Consider the following 27,984-nt stretch of genomic DNA (forward strand, 5'->3'; position numbering starts at 1 on the left):
TACCCGACCCGAAGAGGAAAGCCTGCTCAAGGAGGTACTGAGGTCAGGACTGTCGGGGTCCAGCGCTGCTTGTGGCACGCAGCCCCCTTCCCAGAGCCGCCCCTGGCACCGCCTGCCCCATGCACCTGTACGGCAGCAGTTGGACAGCGCCAACGTTGCGGCGCCCCAGCAGGGTACGCGAATGCTCATGCGCAAGCAGCCGGAGGCAAGCGCCAGCGCTGAGCGGGGGCTCGCGTCACAGTGACCGCCACCGTTGCCTGGGGAACGGTCTGAGCAGCTTAGGGAAGCAGGGGCCCTCTGTGGCAGTGCCTCTGCGTTTGGCAACGGCCTTCCCTCTCCGCGGGATCATGCCATGGTCCCGAGATTTGAGGAATCCGGCAGGCCGAATCAGGCTGAGAGAAGGTCCGAAGGGGCTTCAAGGATGCCCAGGGCGATCTCCAGGAATCCCGAGGATGCTTCAAGTCTGCCCAGACGGTGTGAAGGTGCCCCTCGTTGAAAGTCCTCCCGGCTGGCATTTCCAGGTACTGCCTGCCTGCCTGCCGCGGGGCTGCTCTCTCCCCTAGGGGCTTCACTGCAGAGAGCTGAACCCCGCAGCCTCAGGAGCTGCCTGGAAGTGTGTGTTTCCGTGAGAGTGTTGGATGTCTCCGTGAGTCTTCCTGTGTGTGTGTGAGTGCGTGTGTGCGTGTATCTTTCTGAGTGTGCTGATGAGTGTGTGCCTGTGTGTGTGTGGGTGCCACATGCTGACACGAGTGTGGCCATTGCACTCCAGCGTGGTTTCTCTGTAGTCCGCCTACCTTCTGGTGCGGATCTGCCTTTGGCTCAGCTTGGGGGCTGTGGGCCATTCTTTGTTTTGCTGGTGGTTTCTAAAGCCTCAGTGTAGTGGGGCCTGGCTGCCACCTGCAGATATACTAATCTCCTGTCCATCCCGAGGCCGGTCACTCCTCAAGAAAGAAGACAGGCACAACACACCTAAAATCAAACTCCTCCAAGTGCCCTTGGTCCTGCGGCACATCTAGGACTGGAGGGACCCTAGCCTTCCCGTCCTCAGGACCCCTTGAGGAGCTACACTGGTGTCCTCAAACTTATGTGTATTTCATATACTTAGGATTCTTGTTAAAACACAGGTTGCAATTCTTCTGTCAGAGTGAGCCTGAGATTCTGTATTTCTTGGAGGTACTCAGGGAATGCCAGTGATTTTGGGTCATGATTGACATTGCAAAGAGCAAGTCTCAGTATTGTTCTTTTGAAGTAAGAAGTGTTGACGTAGGGTCTGCATTTAAAGGCCTTTTCTGGATACAGTCTTCATTGTTCTTCCTAATTACTTCCGTATTACCACTAAAGCACACTGATTGGCAATATGAACAGAAACAGTGACAGCCACCATTACCTGGGGAACAGTCTAAGCAGCTTGGTAAAGCAGGAGCCCTGTGTGGCAGTGTCTCGACCTTGGGCAATGCCCTCTCTCTTTTTGCATCATCGCCATGGCCCCGTGATTTTAGGACTCTGGAAGGCCGAACCAGGCTGAGAAAAGGTCCGGCAGGGCTTCGAGGATGCCCAGGGTGATCCCCAAGTACCCCGAGGATGCTTCAGTCCTGCCCAGACAGTGTGAAGGTGCTCCTCGTTGAAAGCCCTCCTGGCTAGCATTTCCAGGAACAGCCTGCCTGCCTGTGGTGGGGCTGCTCTCTCCCAGAGGGGCTTCCCAGCAGAGAGCAGAACTCCACAGCCTCAGGATCTGCCTGATGGGGTGTGTTTCCATGCGAGTGTTGGATGTCTCTGTGTGTCTTCCTGTGTATGTGTGAGTGTGTGTATGTGTGTATCTTTCTGAGTGTGTTGAGTGTGTGGGTGTTGAGTGTGTGGGTGTGTGCAACATGCTGACATGAGTGGGGACAATGCACTCCTGTGCCGTTTCTCTGTAATCCACCTATCTTCTGGTGTGGGTCTGCCTTTGGCTCAGCTTGGGGTCTGTGGCCCTGCATTCTTTGTTGTGCTGGTGATTTCTAAAGCCTCAGTGTAGCGGGGTCTGGCTCCCACCTGCAGGCGTCCTACTCACCTGCCCATTCTGAGGGGGGTCACTCCTTGAGAAAGAAGAGGGACATAACACACCCAAAACCAAATTCCTCCAAGTGCCCTTGGGCCGGCGGCACATCTAGGGTTGGACTGACCCTAGCCATCCTGTCCTCAGGACCCCTTTGAGCTAACTCCTAATTCCAGGGCTTGCAGAGCTGAAGCTTCAGGGGGTGAGTCGGGCACTCCTTCTTCCTCTTCAGATTTCTTTCCATGTCAGAGGATGTGTGAAGAAATCATAAGGTCAGAAAAGGTGACGATACATTCCTCTGAGATGTGGAGGGGGTCCAGCACCTTCACCTACAGGACACATTCTGACAGATGTCAAAGAAACTGCTTCTTTCTCAACACTCACATTTCTGAGTGACTGGATAGCTGTGACGCTCCTGGATCCCCTCATGCACCGTAGCTTCCACCACCAAGGAAACCCTTGGTCTCTTTATTCCATCAGATGTCTGCATGGTTTTCATAGGATGAGAGCGTGCCAGCCATGGCTGGCCTTCATCTTTACCTTCTCATCAAGGCTGTTTCCTTTCATCTGCTGTGGTTTTCTCAGAGTTAAGAACTCTCTCATTGCGCTTTTCCTGGCTGGGACAGCTTCTCGGCACTGAACCTGTTGGCTGCCAGGGATTTCATGGAGCTAAGGAGACTAGGGGGTAGCTTGGTGCAGGCCAGGTGTCGGATAGTGATCCCGGTGTGGGGGCTGGGGCGGTTTGCACTTTCTGGGCTCCTCCTGGCTCCTCTTGTGGGAATCCCTGAATGAGGCTTGGAGTCCGGCACAGGTCCTCCTGTGGTCGCAGGTGTGCAGTGCTTCTGCTTGGCTTTCTTGGGTGTCCTCAGTGGCATTCCTGGACATCCGATCCGAGCTGGGATGTGCCCCAGAGAGCTTTGAGACACTCTCTCCACCTGATCTGCCCCCATGGGAGACCAGTTCCAGGTGTTGCCACCTCTGCTGCACAGTGGGTTCACCGCTTTGTTGTTTTTCCCACCTTTTCTAGACAGCACTGCTGAGAATTAGGTGCCCCTGTGGTTGAAGACCAAGGCAGGGCCTCTTGGTGTGTTGCCCAGGTCAAAGGTGTCTGTCAGCTGATGGAGCCAGGGAACGTTCTGCTGACACCCTCCCCAAGGGTCTCAGTTATATTGCTGTGGTCCAGTGACCCCTGTCACACCTCAACAAACTGAATCTCCAGCCCCATGGGACCCGATCCCTGCCCATGCCATCCGATCTGGAATCCAATGGGAAGAGCAGTCTGGAGTGCCCACCTCACTGTCTGAAGCTCACTAGTCCTCCACCTGACTGGAACAGGAGAGTCAGCTCAAGGAGGTACTGAGGTCAGGACTGTCAGGGTCCAGCGCTGCTTGTGGTAAGCAGCCTCCTTCCAGGGCCGCCCCTGGCACTGCCTCCACTGTGCACCTGTGGGGCAGCAGCTGGACAGCACCAATGTTGCGGCACCCCAGCTGGGCACGTGAATGCACATGCGCAAGCAGCCTGTCACAGGTGCCAGTGCTAAGCCAGTGCTCAAGTCACAGTGACTGCCACCATTGCCTGGGGAATGGTCTAAGCAGCTTGGCAAAGCAGGTGCCCTCTGTGGCAGTGCCTCGGCATTGGGTAACATCCCCCACTTTCCAGGGGATTGCCACCAAGGTCCTGCGATTTTAGGAACTGGGCAGGTGGAACCACACTGAGGAAAGATGTGTGGCCCAGATCAAAAGGGGGCAGTCAGCTCATCGAGCCAGAGGATGTTGAAATATCTGATTGCAAATGGCTGAGCTCTCTCAGGCCTTTTGAATTACTCATATGTATTCTTCCTCGTCTACCTTGTAAGTATGTTGCTTGCATTAAACATTGACTATGGAGAAGGCTATTCTATTTTTAAAATAATTTAAGAAGAAATTGGAATTTCCTTTTTTTGAAAGTCTTATATTTAATATATCAGGAGCACTAGGCACTCCCTGTTAGAAGAGGGAATGAACCTTTTTATCAGGGGTTCTGAAGTTTTACAAAACCTGATTCTACCTTAGATCATGAAGAAAAGTGTCTTAAATCCATCAATACAGAAACTATGCAGGCCACACTCTTTTTTAAATTTATTTTTATTAATTTTTAATTTTTATGTACTTATTTTTTAGAGACAGGGTCTTTCTGTATTGTCCAGGCTGGAGTGCAGTGTCATGATCATACCTCACCTCAGCGTTGAGTTCCTGGGCTCCTGTGATCCTCCTGATTCAGCTATCCGAGTAGCCAGAACTTCAGGTGTGCATCATCTTGTCTGGCTAACTTTCTGTCTTTGTTTATTTATTTATTTACTTATTTTTGCAGAGACAGGGTCTCACATTGTTTTCCAGGCCAGTCTTGACCTTCTGGATTCAAGTGATCATCCTGCCTCAGCCTCCCAAAATGCCTGATTACAGTCATGAGCCACATGTTTTGGCCATAATGTAACACAAGTCTAAAGAAGTAAACCAGCTGGGTGTGGTGGCTCACGCCTGTAATCCCAGAACTTTGGGAGGCCGAGGCAGGTGGATCAACAGGTCAGGAGTTCAAGACCAGCCTGACCAAAACTGGTGAAACCCTGTTTCTACTAAAAATACAAAAATTAGCTGGGTGTAGTGGGACGTGCCTGTAATCCCAACTACTCAGGAGGCTGAGGAAGAATAATTGCTTGAACCTGAGAGGCGGAGGTGTAGTGAGCCAAGATTACATCACTGCACTTTAGCATGGATGACAGAGTGAGACCCTGTCAAAAAAAAAAAAAAAACAACAAAAAAAACCTTCCATTTGACAATGAAAAGCAAAAAACCCAGAAAATTAAATATAGGAAAACAAATTAGGCAATAAAAAATTAGAGCAATCCAAATATCCAAATGACTTCTGGCCAAATTCACCCCAAATTACCCAGAGGTAAAATTTCATAGATTTAAGTGCTTTCATTTTTAAAGAAAATAAACTCCTTCCACTACAGAGTTTTACAAAAACTATCCGTCTTTTAAAAAAAACAAAAGGAAACATCTTAACGTACCCTCTACATTCATAAGAAAAATCAACAGGTCAGGAGTGTGGATTTTGGAGCTAGTTGTCTTGGGTTCAAGTCCTGGTTTCATGACCTACTAACTCTGTACTGCTGGACAAATGACTCAGTTTTCTCATCTGTAAATAGGAACAAATATATCTAGCTCATGGGGATGAAGTAATTACTTAGGTAAGGTGTTTGGCATAGTGGAGAGCACATAGGAATAATAAGAAAAATACAAACCACCCCATCAAAAAGTGGGTGGAGGATATGAACCGACACTTCTCAAAAGAAGACATTTACGTGGCCAACAAACATATGAAAAAAAAGCTCTTCATCACTGATCATTAGAGAAATGTAAATCAAAACCACAGTGAGATACCATCTCATGCCAGTTAGAATGGCGATCATTAAAAAGTCAGGAGACAACAGATGCTGGAGAGGATGTGAAGAAATAGGAACACTTTTACACTGTTGGTGGAAGTGTAAATTAGTTCAACCATTGTGGAAGACAGTGTGGCAATTTTCAAGGATCTAGAACTAGAAATACCATTTGACCAAGCAATCCCATCACTGGGCATATACTCAAAGGATTATAAATTATTCTATTATAAAGACACATGCACACATATGTTTATTGCAGCACTGTTCACAATAGCAAAGACTTGGAACTAACACAAATGTCCATCAAAGATAGACAGGATAAAGAAAATGTGGCACATATATAGCATGGAATACTCTGCAGCCATTATAAAGGATGAGTTCATGTCTTTTGCCGGGACGTGGATGAAGCTGGAAATGATGACTCTCAGCAAACTAGCACAGGAACAGAAAATCAAACGCCACATATTCTCACTCATAGGTGGAGTTGATCAGTGAGAACACATGGACACAGGGAGGGGAACATTAAATACCAGGGCCTGTCAGGGGTTGAGGTGTTAGGGAAGTGACAGCACTAGGAGAAATACCTAATGTAAATGAACGGGTTGTTGAGGTCAGAAGGGGGTGGGCCTGGGTCCAGTCCACAGGGCCCCTCCAGGCGCTGACCCAAGATGGAGTTGAGGTGGGGGCAGAGCTGGACCCCAGGGCCCCTGCCTGTCTCCTGGGGAGCTGGGTGACCCAGGCAGCCCTGGTGAGGCCACAGGTGTCTGGGCCCTAGCAAGGCGCCCAGGCTCCCACAGGACGGATGCGGACAGTGAGGCTGAGGAGGCCCTGCTGCCCTCGGGACTGTGTCTCCAGCCTGCAGTTTTCTGTGGTTCTCTGGGTCCCCTCTGCAGAGGGGCAAGAGAGCCCACCCTGGATCCTGAGGCGCCAAGCTTGAGGGAGCCCAGAGCTCTTCTCCAGGTCGCTTCCTTGGCAGCTCTTGAAGCTGAGTTCCAGAGGAAGCAGGGGCAGATCCCAGGCGCTCCCCAGGCAAAGGGAGCTGATCTCGGGGCTGTGGTCACAAGGCTCCACTCCTGCCACCTCTAGGGCTTTAGAGCCAGGGAGGATGAGAGACAGGAGATCTTTAGTTCACCCCTGGGGCTGGACAGAGTGTCAGCCTGTGCCGCAACCCGAGGCGGTTCTGGGGAGGCCGAGACGCGGCCCCTTTAAGAGGGGGTGGCGCTTCAGCTTGAGGGGAGGGACGCTGCTGGCGTGCATGCCCTACGGAAGCCAAGACTGCGCTTCTTGAGAGGATCTGGCTGGAGCAGTGGCGCGGTCAGAGGGAGAAGAAGCGGCGGTGCGGCCGGAGGGAGAAGAAGCGGCGGCGCGGCCGGAGGGAGAAGAAGCGGTGGCGCTGCCGGAGGGAGAAGAAGCGGCGGCACGGTCAGAGAAGTTTCTTCGGAGAAGCCGTGGCGGCTTCCACGTGATAGTGGAGGAGGAGGCAGGTCTCTGCGGTAAGTGGCGGGGACTCATACCCCACCGGGAACCCTCCAGGCCACCCTGCTCCTTCTCCGCGGCTCCCTGCTTTCCGGTCCTGACTTCTTTGTGGGCATTTGGGCCCCAGTGATCCGCGTGGGGGCGGTTGTGGGGTCCTGGCCGTGGCAGCGTCTGCAACCCTGTCGGGAAGGTTATGTGCATGTCTGACCTGCATCTAGCATCTAGGAGTGCACAGGCCCTGAGCCATGGTGAAGCCCGGGACCTGGGTCCCTCCGAAATCCATCGCCCTCTGAGCTGGGGTATCTTCATTTTCATTTCCATCTACAGTGTATGAGTCCCCCTTTTCTAAAACCACACCCACACTTCTACTTTTTTTTGAGACTGAGTCTGGTTCTGTCGCCTAGGCTGGAGTGCAGTGCCACAATCTCTGTTCACTGCAACCTTCACCTCCTGGGTTCAGGCAATTCTCCTGTCTCAGCCTCCTGAGTAGCTGGGACTACAGACACCCACCATGATGATGCCAGACTAATATTTGTATTTTTAGTAGAGTTGGGGTTTCACCATATTGGTCAGGCTGGTTTCAAACTCCTGACCTCAGGTAATCCGTCCAACTAGGCCTCCCAAAGTTCTGGGATTACAGACGTGAGCCACCTTGCCTGGCGAATTGCAGTTTCCTAATGAATTGTTCATTTTGAGGACCTAATTTCTTATCTGTTGTTCGATTTTATGTCTGCAGAATTATCTGGTCAGGTTCTAGATTGGATTCTTCTGCTTCTTTGTAGTTTTTTTTGTGTACATGTTAGTCTCACCATTTCAGACTCTTCCCGGGTATGTGGGCCCACCTGCTCCAAGTGGGCTGGGAGTAGCCGCCCACAGCCCATGCTGGAGGCTGGAGCCTGCACTGTTGCTGATGGGGAGTGGGTTAGGGCACTCACTATTCAGGGTTGCAGTGCCTGCAGGGGGGGGTGGTTTGGGTGCCATATAGGGGCATCACTGCCTGCGGTGGGGGTCTGGTGGGGGACTCTATCTTTGTTTACACTGCTCATTGCAGGGAGTCGGTTGGGGTGCTATCCCAAGCTGTGCTGCCCATGGCAGGGGGGTGGTCTGCAGGTGCCATCGAGTGCTGTGGTGTCTAAGGCAGGGGCAGGTTAGGGGCTGCCATCATGTGCTACACTGGCAGTGGTGGGGGATGGGGTGTTGGCACTATCCTGGGGCTACACTGTGAGTGGCAGTGGGTTAGGGGCTCTGTCAGAAGCTGCACTGCCGTTGGCAGGTGATGGAGGATTCAGTGACAGCTGTGGTCTCTGAGAGGGTCTTCCCAGACTCTAAACTCTAAAGGGCCATCTCCTACTGCATGGTGGGCAGGATTTTCATGTTTCTGTGAAAATCCTGATCACAGCGGGGCACCCAGACCCATCTTGGTTCCCAGGCCCAAGCCATCACATTCTGTGTTGCCGAGACTGCTAGGGATGCCAAGGCATGCAGTAGCAGGCACCATGGGGTGACACGGCCCTGTGGGTGGAGGTCTCAGGAGTGGGAACCAGCATGTTGGTGAGGAGGACTGGCTGGGGCTGAGTTTCTGTAGCTCTTGCTTCCTGAGCACAGCCTGGGTGGTCCCAGTGGTTCCTGTGGAGCAGGAAGCCCAGATACCATGGTGTCTCCAGTCTCCACTCCCTAGCCAGTTTGGGCCAAAAAGAGCTGCCGTGGACTTTGGAGGGTGGGTGTGAATGCCTTCACCGAAACTGGCCTGTGCCACCCAGTGGCCAGCATGACAAGGTGGGGGTCTAATGCTACCACTGTCTTTGTCCCGTTCTAGGCTTTTCTGGCTTTGCCCACTCAGCTGCTCTATGCCAGGAGAAGGAAGAGCCATCTGCTGCATGCTGGGAGCTGGAGCCAGTGGCACCATGGCTCACCTTGCCGTGGTGGATGGCAGTGACAGAGACTGCAGAGTGCTGGAGAGGTAGGAAGTGGCTGGCTGCCACCAGGGCAGGGAAAGGGGTGCAGTGGTGGCCTTGGTCCCCGGGTCTCCCACTGCTGGTTACAGCAGACAGAGCTGGGGTTGCCACCTCTTCTGCCACAGCATGTGCAGGTGGCAGCTGCTATTGAGTCCATGGCAGAGGGTGGCAGTGCAGGTCCCAGACCTGAGTGAGGCTTGAGGTTCATGGAATACCCCCCTCCACCCTAGGATCCGCTCCTCTTTGGCGGCTCCCTGAGTGCTGGGCCACGGGTCTGTACACTGTGCAGCCACTGGAATGGGGCTGAGCACCACTTCCTGCCCTCCTGTAGGTGTAGCTTCACTGCCTCCTTATGGTTATGGTGGCATCTGGCCTCTGGTTCTGTGCTGCTGGCTGCCATGTGCATGTCCAGGGTTGCCACCACTGCTGATGTGCACCATCTGCAGGGGGCAGCTGCAGCTAAGCCCATGGCATCAGCTGGCAGGGCTAGTCCCAGAAGACCCAAGGGCTACCCAACAGACTGCCCTCCCAGCCTAGGGCCCCTCTTTCTTGGCCGATGCACAGAGTGATGGGTCACAGTTGCTGGGTACTGTGCAGCTACTGGATCCTCAAGGCGGGCTGGTCAGTTCCTGTTTTCCTGCAGCAGCAGGGCCTACTGCCTGTGTTAGGAGCTGTGGAGGCTTCTGGCCCTGGGATCCTCATTGTGGTGGAGTGGGTGGGCAGCATCAGTGGTTGTCACCGTGACTGCTGCACGGCCATATGCAGGTGGCAGCTACAGCTGAGCCCAAGGCAGAGGCTGGCCCTAGACGGCCTGAGAATTGCCCAGTGTGCCACGTAGTGTCCATCTTCCTTTCCCCTGCCCAGAGCATGGGGTCTGGGCACTGTGCAGCCTCAGGGGTGGTGCTGAGCACCGGTTCCCACCCTCCTTCTGTTCCTTTTTGACCCTGGTCCAGGGGGCTGGTTGTGGGCGCTTGGTGCCCTGCAGCCACTGGGATGGGGCTGGGTGCCAGTTCCAGTCCTCCTCCTCCTGCTGCGAGGCCTGACTTAGGTGCCGCAGCAGGGTCTGGCCCTTGGGTCCGTCTTGCTGGTAGAGGCGGGCAGGATCAGGGGTTGCCACTGCTGCTGCCACACGCCATCTATAAGTGGCAGGTGCAGCAGAATGTATGGGAGGCCACAGGGCTGGTCTCAGACAGGCTGGGGGTCACCCAAGGCACCTCCCCCCACCCTAAGATACGTGCTTCCTTTGCCCAAGCCCAGAGCATGGGGTCATGGGCTCTGGGCCCACTGCTGCCCCCGGGATGAGGCTGAGTGCCGGTTTCCACCCCCTTGCAGCTGCACCGCTGACCACCTAAATTAGGCACCATGGTGACATCTGGCCCTGGAATTCCTGCTGGGGGAGGACAGGGCCAGGGGTTGCCACTGATACTAACTTGCACCATTTTCAGGTGGCAGCTGTGGCTGAGTCCATGGCAGATTCTGATGGGGCTGCTCCCTGAGGGTGTGAGGGTCATGGAATGTACTGCCATCCCACCCTAGGGTTCACTTTTCCTTGGCCCTGGCCCAGAGCACCAGTTTGCAGGCACTGGGCACTGTGCAGCCGCAGAGTTGTGCCTGAGTGCCTCGTGCCCTCCTGCACCTGCGGGCTGACTGTGGCAGTATCTGGTCCTGGGTTCCATGCTACTGGGGCCAGTTTCCAGGGTTGCCACCGCTGCTGCCCCATGCATGTACTGCAATAGTTACTCTGTTAGCTGAGCCAGCTACTGAGTGCCTGACAGAATTGGTAGTGTAGACAGTGTGAATTGGCCACACAAAGGGAGATTCATGGCCCCAGGTGGGACAGTTGGGATGGTGTAAGATTTCATCACGCTCCTTGGAATGGTGTGCAAATGAAAGTTGAATGTTTTATTTCTGGAATTTTCCATCTAATATTTTTGGGATGTGCTCAGGGAACTGAAACTGCAGAAAGCGACACTGTGGGTAATGGGAAATGACTGTGCCTCTATTAGTTTTTATATTAGTTTTCTATGGTTGCTATAGCCGATTATGACTCACTTAGCCACTTAATATAATACAAGTTTATTATCTTTAAGTTCTGGAGGTCTGAGTTTGAAATGCATCTTAGTAGGATAAAATCAGAATATTGTCAGGGCTACATTCCTCTGGAGATGCTGGGGGAGAATCTGTTTCCTTGCTTTGTCCAACTTCTATAGAGGCTGCCTGCATTCCTTAGCTCATAGCCCCTCTTCCATCTTCAAAGGCAGCAGTGCAGCATCTTCAACTCTCTCTCCTGACTCTCCTACCTTCCTCTTCCATCTTTTGTTTTCTCAAGATAGTGTCTTACTCTTTTCTCCAGGCTGGGGTGTAGTGGCATGATCATGGCTCACTGCAGCCTTGACCTGCCTGGGCTCACATGAACCTCCCACTTTAGCCTCCCATGTAGTTAGAAGTACAGGTGTGTGCTACCACTCCCAGTTAATTATTATTATTATGATGATGTATATATCATAGAGACAGGGTTTTGCCATGTTGCCCAGGCTGATCTTTTTTAAAATATTTTTTAAATTTTACTTTAAGTTCTGGGACATATGTGCAGAACGTGCAGGTTTATTATACAGGTATACATGTGCCCTGGTGGTTTGCTGCACCTATCAACCTGTCATCTAGGTTTTAAGCCCTGCATGCATTAGGTATTTATCCTAATGCTCTCCCTCCCGTTTCTCCCCATGCCCTAACAAGCCTTAGTATGTGATGTTCCCCTCCCTGTGTTCATGTGTTCTTGTTGTTCAGCTCCCACTTATGAGTGATAAAATGAGGTGGTTTATTTTCTCTTCCTGTGTTAGTTTGCTCAGAATGATGGTTTTCAGCTTCATCCATGTCCCTGCAAAATACACAAAACTCATTCTTTTTTATGACTGCATAGTATTCCATGGTGTATATGTGCCACACTTTCTTTATCCAATCTATCATTGATGGGCATTTGAGTTGGTTCCAAGTCTCTGCTTTTGTAAATAGTGCTGCAATAGGCATATGTGTGCATGTGTCTTTATAGTAGAATGATCTATAATTCTTTGAGTATATACCCAGTGATGGGATTACTGGGTCAAATTATGTTTCTTGTTCTAGATCCTTTATGAATCATCACACTGTCTTCCATAATGGTTGAACTAAGGTGATATTTTTCTTAAGCCGTTTATTGGTGATATGTACTCTCAAAGCAAAAACAGCCAAGTATGCTATTTTCACAGATGTCAAACTACAAAAGTGTGTTTTCAAAATCTCTGGTTACTTGTGTTCCTAACCCTTCCCCTCAACTGTGTAGATGGTATTCTAGTGTTTCCCTGAATTTTCTATCACAGAGGAAAAGCCAGGGTCAGTCTGATTTTCATTCATTTCTAAGTACTTTTCTCAGATCCTGGAATAGTTTGAAGTTTTCCAGCATTTTAATACATATTCTGCCAGGATATTTCTATGTGAGGATTTCTTTTTATACAACATGATTTTTTTAAAAGTCAAGAAAAAATATTTTTTGTTTATTTTTTCCATTAGTTTGTTGTTCTTATTCTACTCTATTCTGAAAAATGTGTTATATTAATATTGGAGTTTTAAAATTGGGTGTCACAGAGCTCTCATTCTCATTACTTTTATTCTGTTATCCTTTTCCTCTACATTCTTGGAGAACTTCTGCAATATATTCTTAATATCAATGATTTCATTTTTTGTGCATGTGTATGTAGTATCAGTCTTGCTGGTAAATATCTTCATGTGGATATTTAAATGCTTATTGATCCCTTGCAAATCTTTTTTTTTTTTTAATTGTACTTAGATTCTGGGGTACATGTGCAGATCATGCAGGATTTTTGCATAGGTACACATATGGCAATGTGGTTTGCTGCCTCCATTCCCCGTCACCCACATCTGACATTTCTCCCCATATTATCCCTCCCCTACCTCCCCACCCCCCTGCTGTCCCTCCCTTGCCCCCCAACAGACCCCAGTGTGTGATGTTCCCCTCCCTGTGTCCATGTGTTCTCATTGTTCAACACCTGCCTATGAGTGAGAACATGTAGGATTTGATTTTCCGTTCTTGTGTCAGTTTGCTGAGAATGATGGTTTCCAGATTCATCCATGTCCCTACAAAGGGCACGAACTCATTGTTTCTTATGGTTGCATAGTATTCCATGGTGTATATGTGCCACATTTTCCTTGTCCAGTCTATCGTTGATGGGCATTTGGGTTGGTTCCAAGACTTTGCTATTATAAACAGTACTGCTATGAACATACGTGTGCATGTGTCCTTATAATAGAACAATTTATAATTCTTTGGGTATATACCCAGTAATGGAATTGCTTAGTCAAATGGAATTTCTACTTCTAGGTCCTTGAGGAAGCACCACACTGTCTTCCACAATGGTTGAACTAGTTTACTCTCCCACCAACAGTGTAAAAGTGTTCCTATTTCTCCATGTCCTCTCCAGCATCTGTTGTCTCCAGATTTTTTAATGATCGCCTTTCTAACTGGTGTGAGGTGATATCTCAATGTGGTTTTGATTTGCATTTCTCTACTAATCAGTGATGATGAGCATTTTTTATGTTTGTTGGCCTAATATATGTCTTCTTTTGAAAAATATCTGTTAATATCCTTCTCCCACTTTTGGATGGGTTTGTTTGTTTGTTTCTTGCAAATCTGTTTTAGTTCTTTGTAGATTCTGGATATTAGCCCTTTGTCAGATGGGTAGACAGCAAAAATTTTTTCCCATTCTGTTGGTTGTCGGTTCACTCTATTGACTGTTTCTTTTGCTGTACAGAAGCTCTGGAGTTTAATTAGGTCCCATTTGTCTATTTTGGCTTTTGTTGCCAATGCTGTTGGTGTTTTAGTCATGAAGTTCTTGCCTATGTTACATATATTCCTTTTCATCTCCTTCCATTTCATTTTTCTTTCTTTTCTTTTCTTTTTCTTTTTTTCTTTTTCATGAGACAGAGTCTTGCTCTGTTGCCTAGGCTGGTATGCAATGGCACAATCTTGGCTCACTGCAACCTTTGCCTACTGGGTTCAAGCAGTTTTCTGTCTTTGCTTCCTGAGTAGCTGGAATTACAGGCGCCCACCACCACGCCTAGCTAATTTTTTGTATTTTTAGTAGAGATGGGGTTTCACTATCTTGGACAGGTTGATCTTGAACTTCTGACCTTGTGATCCACCCACCACAACCTCCCAAAGTGCTGGGATTACAGGCATGAGCCATGGCACCTGCCCCTTCCATTTCATTTTTCCTTTAGGAGATTCTCACTATAGATTTTTACTCTTCATTTCATGAAGTCCATGTGTCCTTGAATTGTTTTTAGACTTGCTCCACCCCTCAGACTTTGGGATATGGTTCTGAAAAGGTTTTGCCCATCTCCATGTCAGTTTTCTCCTTTATTTCAAAGCAAGGTCTGTCCCTACCTAGTTCTTACCACCAGATAGGAGTGTGGATTGCTTCAGGCTGCACCTTATGTCCACTTGGGTGATGTATGGTGAGTTCCATTTCTAAGGCTAGAGGGAAGTTTGATGTATGATGGTCCAAATTTAGGTACCAGGTTCTAGCTGGCTTTCACTTACTACAGTTTCTGCTTTAAAAAAAATAGATTTGCCAGGTGCAGTGTCTCATGCCTGTAATCCTAGCACTTTGGGAGGCTGAGGTGGGTGGATCACCTGAGGTCAGGAGTTCAAGACCAGCCTGGCCATCATGGTGAAACACCATCTTCAAAAAAAAAAATGATTCAAGTGGGCACATAGGCATGCTTGTTACATGGATGTATTATGTGATGCTGAGGTTTGAGGTATGATTGATCTGTCACCCAGGTTGTGAGCATAGTACCCAATAAATTTCCTTTTATTTTTCCTCCCTCCTTCCTTCCTTCCTTTTCTTCCTTTCTCTTTCTTTCTTTTTCTTTCTTTCTTTCTCTTTCTCTCTTTCCTTCTCTCTCTTTCTTTCTCTCTCTTTCTCCTTCCCTCCTTCCTTCCTTTCTTCCTTCCTTTTTTCCTTCTTTTATTTCTTTCTTTTGAAATGGAGCCTTACTCTGTCCCCCAGGCTGGAGTGCAGTGGCACAATCTAGGCTCACTGCAACCTTCACCTCTCAGGTTCAAGAGATTCTCCTGCCTCAGCCTCCTGAGTAGCTGGGATTACAGGTGCACACTACCACACCTGGTTAATTTTTGTATTTTAAGTAAAGATGGGATTTCACCATGTTGGCCAGGCTGGTCTTGAGTGTCTAACCTCAAGTGATCCACCATGGCCTCCAAAAGTGCTCAGATTGCAGGTGTGAGCCACCATGCCCAGCACAATAGATAGTTTTTCAGTCTTTCCCCCCAACTCCTCCAGTATCTCTTGTTCCCATCTTTATGTCTGTGAGTACCCAATATTGAGTTCTCACTTATAAGTAAGAATATGCAGTGTCTGGTTCTCTGTTCCTGAGTTAATTCACTTAGGATAATGGTCTCCAGCTGCACTCATGTTGCTGCAAAGGACATGATTTCATTCTTTTTCACAGCTGCATATTATTTCCTTGTGCATATATGCCACATTATCCAATCCACTGTTGATGATCACCTAAGTTGATTCCATGTCTTTGCTATTGTGAATAGTGCTGAAATAAACATGTGAGTCACAGGTTTCTTTTTGGTAGAAGGATTTATTTTCCTTTGGGTATATCCCAGTAATGGCATCACTGGATGGAATGATAAATCTAATTTTAGCTTTTTGAAAAAATCTCCAAATTGCATTCTGCAGAAAGGAAACATTTTCAAATTGCATTTCTCCAGGGGGAAACAAATTCACAACCCTAGTGTATAATATATATTTGTATAGCTGCAGCTTTCACCTGTGACATTTTATTCTTTGCCCCTGTCTAGTTCTTCCTTGTTTCGAACCAACAGAGCACTTGAAAAACAGCCATCATCACTATTTGGTGCTTCCAGGGTTGGTGTTTTCTTTGTCTCCATGTCCAGTTCTTTATTCATGGAGACTACATCCCCCAGGCAGGTATCATGGTGCACTGGTAGAACCCGGGCTTTGGCGTCAGGTCTCAAGTGAAGCCCCAGCTCCATCCCACCAGCTCCATTATCTTGAGCTGCTTACAGAGTTTCTCTAAGTCTCGGTTTGTTCATCCATACAGTGGAGCTCAAAGCATCTTTGAGATGATTAAACGAGATAATAGAAGACACTATTTGTAAGGTGCTTGAAACCTGGAAATAATAAACTGAGTGCTCACTATGGTTAAGCATTCTTCAAGGACTTCATGTGTTTTAAAATATGAGGTAGGCACTGTTAACATTTCTAGTTCACAGAGAGGAAGGAGGCTTGGAGAGGTTAAGGTGTTTGCCCATCCTTGCACAGCTAGTAGGTGGTAATGCTGGGATTCACCCCTTCAGAGACTTCAGAGACTGGGCTCTTAACCCATCATGTCACCATACATGCTGTCTCAAAAATTTGTCACTGCCATTCCCTCCACTCCCCACAATTTCGTATTAGTTCGGCTTTTGTTGAGTTGATTTGTCAGGACATCAACATTTGTGAAGAAAGGTGAGATAAGAGTGGAGTGGCGGGGGTAGGATGGGGCAAATTGCAGAGTGCCCTAGAAGTTGCAAAGTGTGTTTCTTAGTATATGAAGACTGAGCAGAGCATAGTAGAAGTTGTCTGAGAATTCTGCTAACCTTGCAGGCTGCCTGTCATTTTCATGAGGTAGAACCAGGACAAGTCTTATAGTTTGGGCTGTGATATAGGGATTCCATCTAGATTTAGGCTTTAGTTTGACCATTGGCTTAGTTGTGGGTTTTGTTGTTGTTGTTGTTGCTTTGTTTTTAGAGCCTCAGTCTCCCAGGCTGGAGTGCAGTGGTGCAATCACAGCTCCCTGCAGCTGTGATCTTGACCTCGTGGGCTCAAGAGATCCTCCCAAGTAGCTGGGTCTACAGGTTTGTGCCACTATGCCTGGCTAATTTTTTGAATATTTTGTAGAGATGGTGTCTTTCTATGTTGCCCAGGCTTGAACTCCTGGGCTCAAGTGATCCCTCTACCTCATCCTCCTGAAGAGCTGGGATTACAGGCAGGCACCACCATGGCTAACTCTAATTGTTTGTAGAGCTGGGGTCTCACTATGCTGCCCAAGCTGGTCTTGAACTTCTGGCCTCAAGAAATGCCAGAGCACTGGGATTATACGTGTGAGCCACTCTGCTGGGTCAGTTCCTTCTAGATTTAGGCTGTAGTTTGACCATTGGCTTAGTTTTGGAGAGAAAGCTGTGTTTCCACATTTTTGGATTTTAGCCTTTCATGAAAAGCTGGGAGAATGGGTATTAGAATTTTATCTCTCTATCTGTCTATCTATCTATCTATCTATCTATCTATCTATCTATCTATCTATCTGTTGTTGTTTGAGACAGAGTCTTGCTCTGTTGCCCAGGCTGGAGTGCAGTGGTGCAACACTGCCAGCGGTGAGGGGTGCGTTGGGGTTGCTATCAGGTGTTACATTGACCCCAGTGGGTGGGGGGTGTGATATCCAGGATATCATTGCCTGTGTCTGGGAGCTGGCTGGGGGCACTATCCAAGGCTGCATTGCCTACATGGGGAGTGGGTTGGGGGCACTATCTGGGGCTGCAGTGCTGGTGATGGAGGATGGGTTAGGGTTACTATAGGGTGTTACACTGCTGGTGTCGGGGAGGGGGCTGTTTAAATGTGCCCTGGGGACTACACTGAGACAGAGGTTGGGGAGCTTGATGGGAGAGCTACACAGGGTTGGACTGCCTGTGGAGTGGGCTAGAGGGTTGGTGGGGACACTGTTGGGGCCAGATGCACAGCCTGAGTGTGCGGGAGGCGGCGGGTGGGTTGGGTGCTCTCAGGGATCTGCACTGCCTGGCAAAGAGTGGGTGAGTGTGCTATTTTGGGCTGCGTGGGTTGTGGCAGGGGCAGGTTGGGTGCGCTATCAGGGGCTACCTGAGCTATCCATGGGGGTACTTCCCAAGGTGGAGAGAGAGTTTGGAGTGCTATCCGTGGCTGCACTGCCCAAGGCAGGGAGTTGGTTGGGGGCGCTATCCAGGGCCACACTGTTCCTGATGGGGAGTGGGTTAGGGCACTCACTGTTCAGTGTTGCAGTGCCCACAGTGGGGGGTGGTTTGGGTGCCATATGGGGACGTCACTGCCTGCAGTGGGGGTCTTGTTGAGGATGCTCTCTGTGGTTACACTGCTCACCGCATGGAGTCGGTTGGGGTACTATCCCAGGCTGTGCTGCTCATGGCAGGGAGGTGGTCTGCAGGTGCCATCGAGTGCTGCAGTGTCTAAGGCAGGGGCAGGTTAGGGGCTGCCATCACGTGCTACACTGCCAGTGGTGGGGTCTGGGGTGTTGGCACTATCCTGGGGCTACACTGCTGGTGGCGGTGGGTTAGGGGCTCTGTCAGAAGCTGCACTGCCGTTGGCAAGTGATGGAGGTTTCAGTGACAGCTGTGGTCTCTGAGAGAGGAGTGGTCCTCCTCTTCCCAGACTCTAAACTCTAAAGGGCCATATCCTCCTGCATGATGGACACACGTTTCTGTGAAAATCCTGATCACAGCAGGGCACCCAGACCCATGTTGGTTCCCAGGCCTGAGCCCTCACATTCTGTGTTGCAGAGACTGCCAGGGATGCCCAGGCATGCAGTAGCAGACACCATGGGGTGACAGGGCCCTGTGGGTGGAGGTCTCAGGAGTGGGAACCAGCATGTTGGTGAGGAGGGCTGGCTGGGGCTGAGTTTCTGCTGCTCCTGCTTCCTGAGCACAGCCTGGGTGGTCCCAGTGGTTCCTGTGGAGCGAGAAGCCCAGATACCATGGTGTCTCCAGTCTCCACTCCCTAGCCAGTTTGGGCCAAAAGGAGTTGCCGTGGACTTTGGAGGGTGGGTGTGAGTGCCTTCACCGAAACTGGCCTGTGCCACCCAGTGGCCAGCATGACAAGGTGGGGGTCCAATGCTACCACTGTCTGCATCCCATTCTAGGCTTTTCTGGCTTTGCCCGCCCAACTGCTCCATGCCAGGAGAAGGAAGAGCCATCTGCTGCATGCTGGAGGCTGGAGCCTATGGCACCACAGCTCGCCTCGCTGCGGTGGGTGGCAGCGGTGGAGACTGCAGAGCACTGGAGAGGTAGGAGGGTGGTTGGCTGCCACTAGGGCAGGGAAAGGGGTGCAGAGGTGGCTAGGTGGCAACCCCTGAGGCGGCCTCATTCCCCAGGTCCCCCACTGCTGGTTACGGCAGGCAGAGCTGGGGTTGCCACCGCTTCTGCCGTGCCATGTGCAGGTCGCAGCTGCAGTTGAGGCCATGGCAGAGGGTGGCAGTGCAGGTCCCAGACCTGAGTGAGGCCTGAGGGTTGCGGAATAACCCCCTTCCACCCGCTCCTCTTTGGCAGCTCCCTGAGTGCTGGGCTGTGGGTTCCTACACTGTGCAGCCACTGGAATGGGGCTGAGTGCCACTTCCTGCCCTCCTGCAGCTGTGGCTTCACCACCTCCATTAGGACCATGGTGGCGTCTGGCCCCTGATTCTGTGCTGCTGGCCACCGTGTGCATGTCCAGGGTTGCCACCGCTGCTGACATGCACCATCTGCAGGGGGCGGCTGCAGCTGAGCCCATGGCATCAGCTGGCAGGGCTAGTCCCAGAAGACCCGAGGGCCACCAGCAGACTGCACTCCCAGCCTAGGGCCCCTCTTTCTTGGCTGATGCACAGAGTGACGGGTCACGGTCACTGGGTGCTGTGCAGCCGCTGGATCCTCAAAGTGGGCTGGCCAATTCCTGTTTTCCTGCAGCAGCAGGGCCGACTGCCTGTGTTAGGATCTATGGAGGCTTCTGGCCCTGGGATCCTCATTGAAGTGGTGCAGGTGGGCAGCATCAGTGGTTGTCACTGTGACTGCTGCATGGCCATATGCAGGTGGCAGCTGCAGTTGATCCCAAGGCAGAGGCTGGCCCTAGATGGCCCAAGAATTGCCCAGTGTACCATGTAGGCTCCATCTTCCTTGCCCCTGCCCAGAGCGTGGGGTCTGGGTGCTGTGCAGCCTCAGGGGTGGGGCTGAGCACCACTTCCTGCCCTCCTCTGTTCCTTTTTGACCCTGGTCTAGGGGACTGGTTGTGGGCACTGGGTACCCTGCAGCCACTGGGATGGGGCTGGGTGCCAGTTCCAGTCCTCCTCCTGCTGCGGGTCCTGATTTAGGCCCCACAGCAGGGTCTGGCCCTTGGGTCTGTGTTGCTGGTGGAGGCGGGCAGAATCGGGGTTGCCACCGCTGCTGCCACATGCCATCTATAAGTGGCAGGTGCAGCAGAATGCACGGGAGGCTGCAGGGCTGGTCTCAGACAGCCTGGGGGTCACCCAAGGCACCTCTCCCCACCCTAAGATCTGTGCTTCCTTTGCCCAAGCAAAGGCTCTGGGTCCACTGCAGCCCCTGGGATGAGGCTGAGCACCGGTTTCCGCCCCCTTGCAGCTGCGCCGCCAACCATCTAAATTAGGCACCATGGTGACACCTGGCCCTGGGATTCCTGCTGCTGGTGGGGGAGGACAGGGCCAGGGGTTACCACTGATACTGACTTGCACCATTTCTAGGTGGCAGCTGTGGCTGAGCCCATGGCAGATTCTGGCGGGGCTGCTCCCTGAGGGCATGAGGATCACAGAGTGTACTGCCATCCCACCCTAGGGTTCACTTTTCCTTGGCCCTGGCCCAGAGCACAGGTTTGCAGGCTCTGGGCACTGTGCAGCCGCAGAGTTGTGACTGAGTGCCTCCTGCCCTCCCGCACCTGCAGGCTGACTGTGGCAGTATCTGGTCCTGGGTTCCATGCTACTGGGGCAAGTGTCCAGGGTTGCCACCACTGCTGCCCCATGCATGTACTGCAATAGTCAGATAGCTGAGCCAGCTACTGAGTGCCTGACAGAATTGGTAGTGTAGACAGTGTGGATTGGCCACACAAAGGGAGATTCATGGCCCCAGGTGGGGCAGTTGGGATGGTGTAACATTTCATCATGCTCCTTGGAATGGCATGCAAATGAAAACTGAACGTTTTATTTCTGGAATTTTCCATCTAATATTTTTGGGATGTGCTCAGGGAACTGAAACTGCAGAAAGCGACACTGTGGGTAATGGGAAATGACTGTGCCTCTATTAGTTTTTATATTAGTTTTCTATGGTTGCTATAGCCGATTATGACTCACTTAGTCACTTAATATAATACAAGTTTATTATCTTTAAGTTCTGGAGGTCTGAGTTTGAAATGCATCTTAGTAGGATAAAATCAGAATATTGTCAGGGCTACATTCCTCTGGAGATGCTGGGGGAGAATCTGTTTCCTTGTTTTGTCTAATTTCTGTAGAGGCTGCCTGCATTCCTTAGCTGGTAGCCCCTCTTCCATCTTCAAAGGCAGCAGTGCAGCATCTTCAACTCTCTCTCCTGACTCTCCTACCTTCCTCTTCCATCTTTTGTTTTTTCTCACGACAGTGTCTTACTCTTTTCTCCAGGCTGGGGTGTAGTGGCATGATCATGGCTCGCTGCAGCCTTGACCTACCTGGGCTCACATGATCCTCCCACTTTAGCCTCCCATGTAGTTAGAAGTACAGGTGTGTGCTACCACTCCCAGTTAATTATTATTATTATGATGATGTATATATCATAGAGACAGGGTTTTGCCATGTTGCCCAGGCTGATCTTTTTTTAAATATTTTCTAAATTTTCCTTTAAGTTCTGGGGTACATGTGCAGAACATGCAGGTTTTTTTACACAGGTATACATGTGCCATGGTGGTTTGCTGCAGGTGTCAACCTGTCATCTAGGTTTTAAGCCCCACATGCTTTAGGTATTTATCCTAATGCTCTCCCTCCCCTTTCTCCCTACCCCTGACAGACCTTGGTGTGAAATGCTCCCCTCCCTGTGGCCATGTGTTCTCATTGTGCAACTCCCACTTACAATTGAGAACATGCAGTGTTTGGTTTTCTGTTCCTGTGTTAGTTTGCTGAGAATAATGGTTTCCAGCTTCATCCATGTCCCTGCAAAAGACATAAACTCATTCTTTTTTATGGCTGCATAGTATTTCATGGTGTATATGTGCTGTATTTTCTGGACCCCCAAGGCTGGGAAGGCAGATTCTCACTCAATTTCCACCTTTTCTGCTGCCCTCTCTTCTCTCTGCCATCTTCTCCCTTTCTTTCTGTTCTTTGGAGAAAATAGGTCTGCAGCAGCCACTGAATTTTGTCTTGCTTTGTGTTCTACTCTTGGTGTCATTTTCTTTCTTTCTCTTTCCACCTTGCCTGGCTGATTTTTCATATCCCCTTGAGAAGGCTTTTTGACGTCCTTAAAAATCTTCTCAAAAGTGAATTTCTGGTTATGGTTTAAATGGATACCGTTTTCAGCAGGGGTCAGTGATGACCCACCCATCTGCTACACTACTTCCCTTTGCTCTCTGGTTCCCACATTGGATTCTGTTTTCTCTCACTTCCTCAGTCTGTCGGGTAGTCCCAGCCTACCCTGATCTCTACCACGTGAATGGAGGGAAAGCTAAGCCATCCTTCCTGGATTTCCAGTGAGCCAGCAGGTGGATCTTCAGACCTTCTTGCCTGTGTGGGCATCCAGAAAACTTTTAGGGTGTGTTTCCATGGAGACAATGGAGTATTTATTGTACTACCTTCCTTTTAGACTTTCTTATGCAACCTGCCCTCTTTCGCGGATTGCTGTGATGCTGCAGGGAGGTTTCTTAAATTAATCTTGTCAAAATAGCCTTCAAATCCTTTTGGAGCAGGAATTTCTTTTTAGTCTCACAAGAAACAAACTGTTCAAGGGAAGAATTAGGAACAAAGACAACTTGTGCAGGGGGACTGGAGAGAAGTTGGAGAGCATTTAGAGAAAAGCAGGGAAATGATTGTTGGGTTGGAAAACAGGAACATGGATAAGTGATGAGAGGAATGGGGATTATTTAACTGGGACAGAGAGGCTGAAAGGTGACCTAGTAATAGGCTTCCAGTTTGTGGAGGGTTAGCACAGGGAGACTGGCTTCCCATTACCAGGGAAGAGAAGACACTGAAAGTGGGAGGTAGGGGAGCCTGAGGCTGAGGAAGAACTTCTAAATCACAGGGTCCATTAATTATAGCAAGGGAGGATGGATCACAAGCTCTTCACCGAGTAGTCTTCCCAGACAACAGCAGCACTGGGATGGTGGTAGGGCTTTCTGTGAGTCATCCGGTGCAGAGCTTCCTGATCACTTGTCCTAAGATAGTAGCAAGATGGCTGCCTCAGCATCTCCAGGGACACATGGTAAAAATAAAATTTTCTGGCCCCTACCCAGACCTTCTAGTTTGGAATTTCTGGGAGGAAAGTCCAGGTGTCTGTATTCTTACACCTCCCCCCCTACCCCAGAGAAATGTAGAACTAACTCATTGAGAACCAAGAGGCTGGTGATGTGGAGAAAGAGGAAACGCCTCTCCCACATCCCTCTGATGTTTTCTGTAGCATCCTGCTAGTGCTTCCACTGCCTATGAGCTGCTCTGGAGTCCAGGCCACACCTGCCCTGGTGACTCTGTCCAGCATCTCTGCTGGGCCACTTGGAATGGACCCTGGGGCATCAAAGCTGCTGTACCGCTCTGAAGAACCTCTGTGTCTCTCCTTAATCACAAGGGTGTTAGGAAAAATGCTCATTCCATGTTTTTGTTCTAGATTTCACTGGCAGTCACTGAAGTCTTTGGTTGCTGTTCTGTGGAGTTTTCCAATGCCAAGGGGTCCCTCAGACACAACCGCTGCCCCAAAGGGACTAGAATGGAGCAAGCCTGGGAGTCAAGAGATGGCATCTCTCTTGAGCTTGAGCAGGCTGTTTTACCTCTCCCCATCGCAATTTCTTTCGCTGGAAAAGGAGGCACCCAGCCTGGACAATCTCTAAGGTCCTTCCAGCTTTACCTTTCTGTCTCTACTGGCTGTTTGAAGAATTGCAATGCTTGAAGAGTATAAAGTCATAGATTCAGTGTAATATTTCATAGTGAAATATTTTAAATTCAGTGTTTTTTTCTTTGTATAACTTATCTTGGGGATGTTGGAAAGGATGAGGGAAAATACACAAATACACCCAACTCCAGCGAGCTCAGCTTGTGTGTGGACCTGCTGTTCACCATGCGCGATGATGCACAAGCTCTCTCATCCCTTGGTGGCAGCCAACCAAACTACACATGCTGTTCTTTGGCCTCAGAACAATTTTTTGTATGTTTTAAATGTGTAGCTTGGAATCAATGAATATTGTTCATGGGAATACTAGGAAGGTTGGGGGGGTGGAATCATTATTTCACATGCTTACTTGCTTATTTCCTGCTGAATTCAAGATTGCAATGATACTTCAAAAAAAAAAAGCTCCAATGTCAATTATTAATTTTGCTTGTAAGCTTTTGGGACCAGCCACACCCTGACACTTAGAAAATAATAATGAAATGTTAGTATAAGAAAAATTGCTAGCTGCCTATCCCAACCCTCTATCTTAGTAACTGAACCTAATTCAAGGCACATTGCTACCTACACTGTAATAGTAGATTTTCCAGTCTCCTGTATGGCCAGGTAAGTTGTGGACAATGATAGAGATAAATTGCTGTAAGCTATCATTTAAAGAAGTCTTTTTTTTAAGAAAAGTAAGAAAAGGATTCTTTTTCCCTTTCTACCTTCCTCCCTTCATTTCTCCTTCCTTCCCTTCTTCCTCCCTCCCTTCTTCCCAGAATGCAGTTGTAATGGTTGGAGTTCCAGTGGCCACTTTAGACCATAACATGGAAATCAAGCATTGAGGATGGCAAAGCAAAAAGCTAAAAGCCTGAGACACGATGACCATGGGGCTGCCATCCCACCCCAGGACTGTCTCTCTTCAGACATCTTTTATGTGAGAAAATAAATAAAGCCACTATTATCTTTTGTTTTACTTATGCAGCTGAACCAAATTCTAATGAATCCATATAGGTTCCAGGTGAGCTGGCTTAGATGATGAGAACCAAGGTGAAAGGCAAAGGGTAGCCCTGATAAGCAAATGCCACAGCTGAGTTCCTCAGAGCAGTAGGCTTTTGCTATAACATAGCACAGGAAAGGAGTGATTTGAGAGGCAAATGGAGTGTGACATCCAGCTCTGCCTGAGACCGACTGTGATCTTGATCAACTGATTATCTTGATTCTGGATTTCTTCATTTGTAAATTAGAGTAATAATCTCCACCCCACTCATTGGCATTAAAGATCATATGTATTAGGTGTCTTGTTTAGTACCTTGCACACAGGTGGTGTTTAAAAGTAGTGGCTCTGTGTGTGCAAAGGCATGTTGTGTGTCCACCTGGCCACAGACGCCATGCTATGTGCTGGGGACATACTGAGGCATACGGTGTAGCCCCTGCTCTGAGGGGGCTTGCAGGGTACTGGGACATATCCAGATATGCAGCATGTGTGTGCCTGCATGCTGTGATGCAGGCTTAGGAATGCGTCCCAAGCCTGTGTGCAGCACCAGAGATTAAAGGATCTCATCTTGGAGTGGCACTTCTTGGTCTCCACTCACATGGGCCTAGAGCTAGGGATACCTTCCTTCTCCTTTACTCCTTCTGTATCCTACCTGTTTTTATGGCCCATGGAAGTCCTTCCTCCCCCATAGATGCATCCCAGCTGGTCTAGCTATTCCACAACATTTCCACTGAGCTTATTTCAAGACCACACAGTTCAGGGCTTCACTTGTTCTCCTGCATGTGTGTCCTCTTCAGCTGGACCATAATCCTCTTGAAAACAGAGGCCAGTTCTGATCATTCCTTTTTTGTGGAAGGCACAGTAGGCACTCAATGTTGTTATGGAGAAAGCTGAATTTCACAGTTAAGAATATTTTTTTGTGTGAGGGCCCAGATCAGGCCTGCAGTCCTCTCTCTCCTATGGCTGCAGACAGTGTAATGAGGGAGAATGGAAAGAGAACAGGGAGGGTGGCTTGACCCCAGTTGGACATATAGCCCAGTCCACATTCTTGGCCCAGTGGGCATCAGGGCAGCTGTGCCAGGCAGACACGGGAGCCTTTGTCTGACCCAGGTGGAAACTCCTGACCTCGTGATCTGCATGCCTCCTCCTCCCAAAGTGCTGGGATTACAGATGTAAGCCACTGCACCTGGCATTTTTTTGTTTATTTTAATTTTTTTTGACAGGGTCTCACTTGTTGCACAGGCTGGAGTGCAGCAGTGCAATCTTGGTTCACTGCAGCCTCCGCCTCCCAGGCTCAAGTTGTGCACCTCCACATCCAGCTAATTGTTTGTATTTTATGTGGAGATGGAGTTCACCATGTTGCCCAGGCTGGGCTTGAACTCCTGGACTCAAGCAGTCTACCCACCTCGGCCTCCCAAAGTGCTGAGATGACAGGTGTGAGCCACCATGCCTGGCCCATTTGACCTGTTTTGGAGTTGATGGTTAAGTGGCATTCAGTCAGTTCACATTGTCGCTGTCACTGCTATTCATCCCCAGATGACTTCACCTTCTCGCACTGAAACTGTCTGCATGAAACACCCACTCCGCCTTTGTCTCCCAGATGTTTGTGCCTCCTGCTGGTTGTGTGCTTTCACACATCAAGAGAGGACAATTAACATTTGAGCTAGAGCATCATTTGCTGTTGTCTGATGGGTGAGATTTTTGCTTGCATAGTCCATATTGTAATATGTTTTTGGGGCCCACAGGATTATTCTTGGTCATCTAAGATATCACTGACATTACTAAAACTTTATCTCCTTCAACTGACTACTGTTTATTCTTTGAAATAACCAGACACACACATTGTTTCAGTAATTTTTTCAGTTGGTCATTTGCATGGTGCAGTACTATGTGAGGCCACCTCTCCTCAAATGACCCATAGACGGCTAGAGTCTGTGAACAAACGTTATCACAGAAGAGACCAACCACATGTGGACATGGAGTGGGTCATTACAAGGTGGGGTAGTTAACCTGAACCCTAAGCTGACACAGACAGCAGAAGAAGTCACAATCCTTTAGAGAGAAAAAAACTACAAAATATCTTTTGTTACGAGAAACAGAGACCATCTACAGAGGATATAATAATATTAAAATGTGATCTCATTGTTCAGCTCCCACTTATGAGTGAGAACATTTAATGTTTGGTTTTCTATTTCCTGTGTCAGTTTGCTGAGGATGATAACTTTCAGCTTCATCCATGTCCCTGTAGAGGACGTGATCTCATACACTTTTATGGCTGCATAGTATTCCATGGCATATATGTAGCACATTTTCTTTATCCAGTCTGCCACTGATGAGCATATGAATTGGTTCCGCATCTTTCCTATTGTGAATTGTGCTTCAAAAAACATACATGGAGCAGATTATGCTCAGAGCAAGATAGTCCTCTGAGCAAAATGGAGCTCCAAGCATGATGGAGCTCAGAGCAGATGGAGCTCTAGGTGAGATGGAGCTCAGAGCAATGTGAATCTCGGAGCAGATGTTGCACAGAGTATAAGATGGAGGTCCAAGCATATGGTCTAAGAGCAAAATGGAGCGCAGAGCAGATGGTGATCAGAGGAAGGAGTTTGGAGTGATTGGAGTTCTGAGCAAGGTGGAGCTCAGAGCAGATGGTGCTCAGAACAAGATGGAGGTTGGGGTGATTGGAGCTCTGAGTAGATGGAGCTTAGAGCATGTGGTGCTCAGAGCAAGATGGAGCTGGGAGTGATTGGAGCTCTGAGCAAAATGGAGCTTGGAGCATATGGAGCTCTGAACAAGATAGAGATCAGAGCAAGATGGAGCTCAGAGCAGATGGAGCTCTGAGAAAGATAGTGCTCAGAGCAGATGGAGCTCTGAGCAAGATAAAGTTCAGAGCAGATGGAGCTCTAAGCAAGATAGAGCTCAGAGCAGATGGAGCTCAGAGCAGATGGAGCTCAGAGCAAGATGGAGCTCAGAGCAGATGGAGCTCTGAGCAAGATGGAGTTCTGAGCAAGATGGAGCTCAGAGCAGATGGAGCTCAGAGCAAGATGGAGCTCAGAGCAGATGGAGCTCTGAGCAAGATGGAGTTCTGAGCAAGATGGAGCTCAGAGCAGATGGAGCTCAGAACAGATGGAGCTCAGAGCAAGATGGAGCTCAGAGCAGATGGAGCGC

The 27,984-nt window shown here is 49.4% G+C and overlaps 1 long non-coding RNA gene across 2 annotated transcripts; it reads left to right on the plus strand.

The window, feature by feature from the left end:
- The first annotated feature begins 278 nt into the window (after window positions 1-278).
- LOC105730991 (uncharacterized) lies at window positions 279-27,984 on the plus strand. Of its 2 annotated transcripts, XR_010343659.1 has the most exons (5): window positions 279-521; window positions 4,221-6,952; window positions 8,752-8,895; window positions 18,884-19,027; window positions 24,599-27,984. It is a non-coding gene; the product is annotated as an uncharacterized LOC105730991 (long non-coding RNA). The 2 variants fall into 2 exon arrangements; XR_010343658.1 differs by lacking the exon at window positions 279-521 and having other exon boundaries at window positions 3,543-6,952.

The sequence above is a fragment of the Aotus nancymaae genome, unplaced genomic scaffold, assembly GCF_030222135.1.
Source record: "Aotus nancymaae isolate 86718 unplaced genomic scaffold, 86718_ANA_hifiasm-v0.15.2.pri h1tg000020l, whole genome shotgun sequence".
Classification (NCBI taxonomy): Eukaryota; Metazoa; Chordata; class Mammalia; order Primates; family Aotidae; genus Aotus; species Aotus nancymaae.